The following is a 5,952-nucleotide window of genomic DNA, read 5'->3' as shown; positions in this document are numbered from 1 at the left end:
CGGAAATTAATTATTATCGGGGAGGGTCAAAATTGGATGGCAACACCCATGACATGGAAGAAAATCCTAACTTCAATTGGAGATTTCTAACTTTGTAAATTGGGGAATTTAGGAATTCTATGGAGGTAAGAGCTTCATAGATCAAGATTGTCATAACTTGATGCCAAAAGCTTACTATCACTGGTGGAATTTGAGTCTTGGCTTGAAACCCTAGACTTCTTCTTCAATCTTCTAGAGAGAAATATTTGAGAGGATGACTTGTTCTTCTTTTGAGAATTTAAGAGAGAGAATTGATTTGGAAGATTTTGGGGTTAAAAACGTTTATATAAGCTTCTAATAGAGGGTAAACCAACATAGTATTAGGCTAGAATAATTAAGAAAAGACCCAAAAACTCTCTTAAAAATAATTGTTGAATCCGTCGACGACCCGACCTATGGTTCGTTGGTCAGACCACGGGCCGTACTAGTTGGTCGTCGGTCAACTTCAAGGACTATGATTTTGGGACTCCCAATGACGGACCCATTTACGATCCATGGGTCCACCTACGGGTCGTACATGCCCAGTCGTGGGTTTCAACTTTGACTCTAAAATATCTCTAAGTTTGGGACTCACCTACGAGACCTATTTACGACTCGTGCATTGGACAACGGATTGCCCGGGTGAACCGTTGGAAAGTACTAGAACTTGACAAATTTTAGGAATCTGGTCTGGCTAACCACGACCCGACCTACAGTCCGTGTGTCAGTCCACGGGCCGTGGGTGGCTTCGTCGGTACTGGCATCGGATCCTACAAAAACTGCAAATTTCTATTTTTTTTTAATTCGATGTATTATAAAACAATTGAAGATCTTGACAAAGCTGAGAAAGTTTATTATTAGAGTAGTGAGAGACTAATTAATGTTGATCGAATTCTTTTGACTATTCCACCTGATGAAAATCTTCAAAATGATGAAAATCAACTTGATATTGAAGATGATGATCATATTCAAAATGACCAGTATGTTGTTGATGCTCTACTGCAAGACGATGTGGTCGGTTAGCAACCATTTATTATTGATTGTCACCCCCCAAACTCGAGGGGGGCAACTGGCTCCTAATGCCAAAACTCGAACTCGAGTCGACCCTGCTGAACCATTTACTACTAGCGCATGGCAGCCACACGCAATCAAAAAACAAACAAGTATATCTCGGGTTAAAACTAAGCCCTCGGCCGGCAAGGCCACTGTAAACTGATTACAAAACAAACAGCTACTCCAAAGAGATCATATAAATAAATATCCAAATAGCACAGAAGTCCTGATTGGGCCGTCGAGGCCATTATGATATCTATACCAAAACTAAAGTAGGTATATATCAGTATAATACATCAAACAGCTCACAAGCTTCAGGAAACCAACAACCTAGGCCAGTATGGCAATAACGTAGCTATACACCCCACACACTAGTCTACAAGCCTCTAAGAGTAGTAAAGATTAGCGGGACAGGGGCCCAGCCTACCCATAAAGATATATACAACAAAATGTAACAAACCTACCAACTCTGGCAGCTCCGGAGGAAAGGGGTTAGCCAATCTGATAGAAGTCAATCCTGCTGTTGAGGAGGTCTACTGGGTTGTCTGTCGGGACCTGCATGCATGAATGCAGCTCCCCCAAGGCAATGGGGATTCAGTACAAAATAATGTATAGAGTATGAAATGCAATAGACAATGATGAGGTATCCTGATATACTGGAATAATCCTCGGTAGGTACAAACAACATACCACCAACCTAGGCCCCCATAAGCTCGGTAGGTACAAACAACATACCACCAACCTAGGCCCCCATAAGCCTAGAAGGTGCCAAATCAATCTACATACACCTATCGGTAGCCCCTTGTCTTTGTAAGAAGTCACATAGTCCTTTTTGGTAATGATATAGCCCTGTAGGCAGCACATAGCCCTCTTAGGCAACATCATAGCTTTGTGGGATGCACATAGCCCTCTTTGAATCAACATATCCCTGTAGGCAACACATAGCTCTCTTGGCGTCAAAATATCCCCGTAGGTAACACATAACACTCTTTGGCATCAACATAGACCCGTGGGAAACACATAGCCCTCTTTGAAAATAACATAGTCCTATTAGACAACATCATAACCCCCATAGGCAGTTCATAGCTCAAAAACTAACCACAATAGCCCCAAGGGCGACAACAAACAATTGAATAGGCTAAAGGCGAGCAATTTAGCTATAAACAATATATATGAATAATCTTCAAGTCGTTCCTAACTTAGGGTCGTTCTTAACATATTATGAGTCCCTAAAATGAGGGTTTATAACCACTCAATCAGCCAACCACTCACAATTACATCTACAAGATCACCAACGTTAACTACCTCTAAGAAAACATGTCATACGAAGGGAATAACCTTAACCATCTCTAAGGAAACATGTCGAACGAAGGGAATAACCTTAACATACCTTTCCAATGAACGCTCGAAAGACCGTAGTTCCTTCACAAAAGTTGTTCCTTATGTCCTAAGCTTCACAAACACTATATATACAAAGCTGGTACACACCTATAAACAGTTCATAATTAATCTTAAATCGGCGGATTTCCATATCTCCCCAACTTGTTGAAACGTCCATAGAAATTTATTAAAAAAAATCATAAAAGAGTCCCGAGATGATTACCTTAGTTAACCAAGTTTAAGCCTTGAAGAAACACCAATAAGTACAAATTTATATCTTCAAAAACCAGCTCCAAATGCAGCTAATAGAAGGGAAAATGATTGCCACGTGTAGAAATCACGTTTCTAGGCACGGGGGGACCGTTTAATGGTAGAAATTGTCAAAACTAACCTTCATCATGCAAGAATGCCATAGGAACCCTCTTTTAAGCTTTCTCGCTGGTTTGTAAGTGTAATGAAATGTTTTCATGGCTTAAAACGTTGAGTAAGCCGACATACCACATTTTTTACCCGAACCAGATTCTTCCCCAGCAGTCCGTAGTAAAACCCTCATAACTTTTTACTCCGATGTCGGTTGGATACGGGTTTTGTGCGTTGCAAATTAGACTCATATGGCTTAGATTTAATGGGTGATAAGCCTTCTAACTCTTTATATATTGGGAGAAAACATCAAAGATATTTGACCCAAATTTCAGAGAAATCTTTAAAAAGAAACTTACGATAACTTTCGCCAACTTTTATTTTGCCACTTACCTAACTTCAAAACTTAAGATACAACCCTTGAACACTTAAAATATGACATATCACATCATTCTTAATTTATTACCCACCCTCCTTGCTTTCCACGAAGATACGAGTTAATTTAGACGTTTTGAAAAGTTGGGGTGTTACATCCTTCCCCCTTTAGAAACATTCGTCCTCGAATGAAAAAATCTAAGTCACACGGTTAAGTCCTTAGGAGTTTCAAAAATTTAGGCAGAATATCCTTTGTAAATGTGACTATCCAGGAACATGAAATGCATAAATTCTAACCTAAGTGTCTCACATGATGACATAAATAGCTAAGCACTATAGCTCCACAATAACAGTGCGAGCAAATATACAACAACAACAACAATAATAATAAGCAACAATATAAAAAAATTAGATTGGTATCTAACCTCACTGCACTAATATACACAGATATGCCATCACCCTGGGGTATGAAACAAGTGAGGATATTTGTCCTCATGCCATCTTCAGCTTCCCAGGTCACCTCTTCTCTATTCTTGTTTCTCCACAATACTTTAACCGAAGCCACCTCTTTGGTCCTAAATTTACGGACCTGCCGATCTAATATGGCAATTAGAGTTTCCTCGTAGGACAACTCCTTTGTGATATATATGAACATCCTCAATCGAGACAACTCGAGAAGGGTCCCCTACACATTTCTGTAGCATCAACACATGGAAAACTGGATGAACAGATTCTAGCCCCTTTGGCAATTCTAAATCATAAGCCACCCGTCCTTCCCTCCGAAGGATCCGATATGGCCCAATGAATCTTGGACTAAGCTTGTTTTGTTTTGCCAAATATCATAACACCCTTCATAGGCGAGACTTTTAAGAATACCCAGTCATCGACACAAAACTCTAAGTCCCTTCGTCGCACATCTGAGTATGACTTTTGTCAGCTTTGAGCTGTTAAGAACCTCTCCCGAATAAGCTTAACCTGCTCCACTGTCTGTTGTACTAAGTCGGGTCCAATCAACCTTGACTCACCTACCTCGAACCATCCGATGGGGAACCAACATTTTCACCCATACAAAGCCTCATAAGGTGCCATCTCGATGCTCGAATGATAACTATTATTGTATGCAAACTCAATAAGAGGTAAGTGGTCATCCCAACTTCCCTTGAAGTTTAGAGCGCACGCCCGTAGCATATTCTCGAGTGTCAAAATTGTGCGCTTAGCCTGGCCATCTATCTGAGGGTGAAAGGTTGTACTAAGATTAACCTGTGTGCCCAGTCCTTTCTGGAAGGACTTCTAGAAGTTGGCGGTAAATTGTGCTCCTCTATCAAAGATAATAGATACTAGACACCGTGTAGCCTAACAATCTCTCTAATATAGAGCCCTGGATAGTCTTCAGCCGTAAAAGTAGCCCTGACTAGTAAGAAGTGGGATGATTTTGTTAGTCTATCAACAATTACCCAAATAGAGTCAAACTTGCGACGCGATCGAGGTAACCCTGTAATAAAATCCATATTAATTGCTTCCCACTTCCACAAAGGAATGGTTATCTCTTGAACTAGCCCAACGGGATTTTAGTACTCAACCTTCACATGTTAGCAGTTAGGACACTGTGCCACAAACTCAGCAACATCTTTCTTCATCCCGTGCCACTAATAGATCTCTTTAATATCATGGTACATCTTAGTCAAACCAGGGTGAATATAATAACGGGAATGATGTGCCTCTTCCATAATCTGATGTCGAAGCCCTCCAACATTTGGAACACACAATCGACCGCTATATCTAAGGACTCCATCTCCTGCTATATCAAATGCTAAAGACTGTTAATCCTGAGCTTTGGCTCTGAGCTGCTCTAAGCTAGGATCCTCTTGTTGCCGTGATTTTACTTCTACAACTAGAGATAATACGGCTGTGTCCTAAATTGTTACTCCACTATCTTCTGCCTCTAACTATCTGACTCCCAAGCTAGCTAACTGATGAAGCTCTCGCGCTAGCTCACTTTTCGCAACACCTAAATTGGAAAAACTACCCATAGATCTTCGATTGAGGGCATCGTCTACCACATTTGCCTTTTCTGGATGATATAAAATATTTACGTCGTAGTCTTTCAGTAACTCAAGCCATCGACGCTGTCGCAGATTTAACTCCTTCTATCTAAAGATATATTGAAGGCTTTTATGATCTGTGAAGATGTCAACATGAACGACATATAAATAATGTCTCTAGATCTTTAACGCATGCACAACTGCAGCCAACTCTAAATCGCGGGTCAGATAGTTCTTCTTATGCTTTCTCAACTGCCTTGAAGCATATGCGATAACCTTACCATGTTGCATTAGAACACATCCCAACCCAACACCAGAAGCATCACAATACACCACATAGCCTTCTGAACCCTCTAGCAATACTAGAACTGGTGTTGATGTCAACCTGTCCTTCAGGTCCTGGAAACCATGCTTGCAAGCCTTAGTCTACTAGAACTTAGCTGTTTTTTGAGTCAGCTTCGTTAATGGGCCTGAAATTGAAGAAAATCCCTCTACAAACCTTCTGTAGTACCCAACTAACCCCAAGAAACTACGAACCTCAGTTGGAGTCATAGGTCTGGGCCAAGTTTTTACGGCCTCAATCTTTTGTGTATCAACCGCAATGCCTGCATCTGATACAATATGGCCTAAGAAAGCGACAGAGTTCAACCAGAACTCACACTTAGAAAACTTTGCATAAAGTTCCCGGTCTCAAAGAACCTGAAGGACTGCTCGCAGATGATTT

Source organism: Solanum tuberosum, unplaced genomic scaffold, assembly GCF_000226075.1.
Source record: "Solanum tuberosum cultivar DM 1-3 516 R44 unplaced genomic scaffold, SolTub_3.0 scf00005, whole genome shotgun sequence".
Lineage (NCBI taxonomy): Eukaryota > Viridiplantae > Streptophyta > Magnoliopsida > Solanales > Solanaceae > Solanum > Solanum tuberosum.
Note: the sequence above shows the minus strand (reverse complement) of the source record.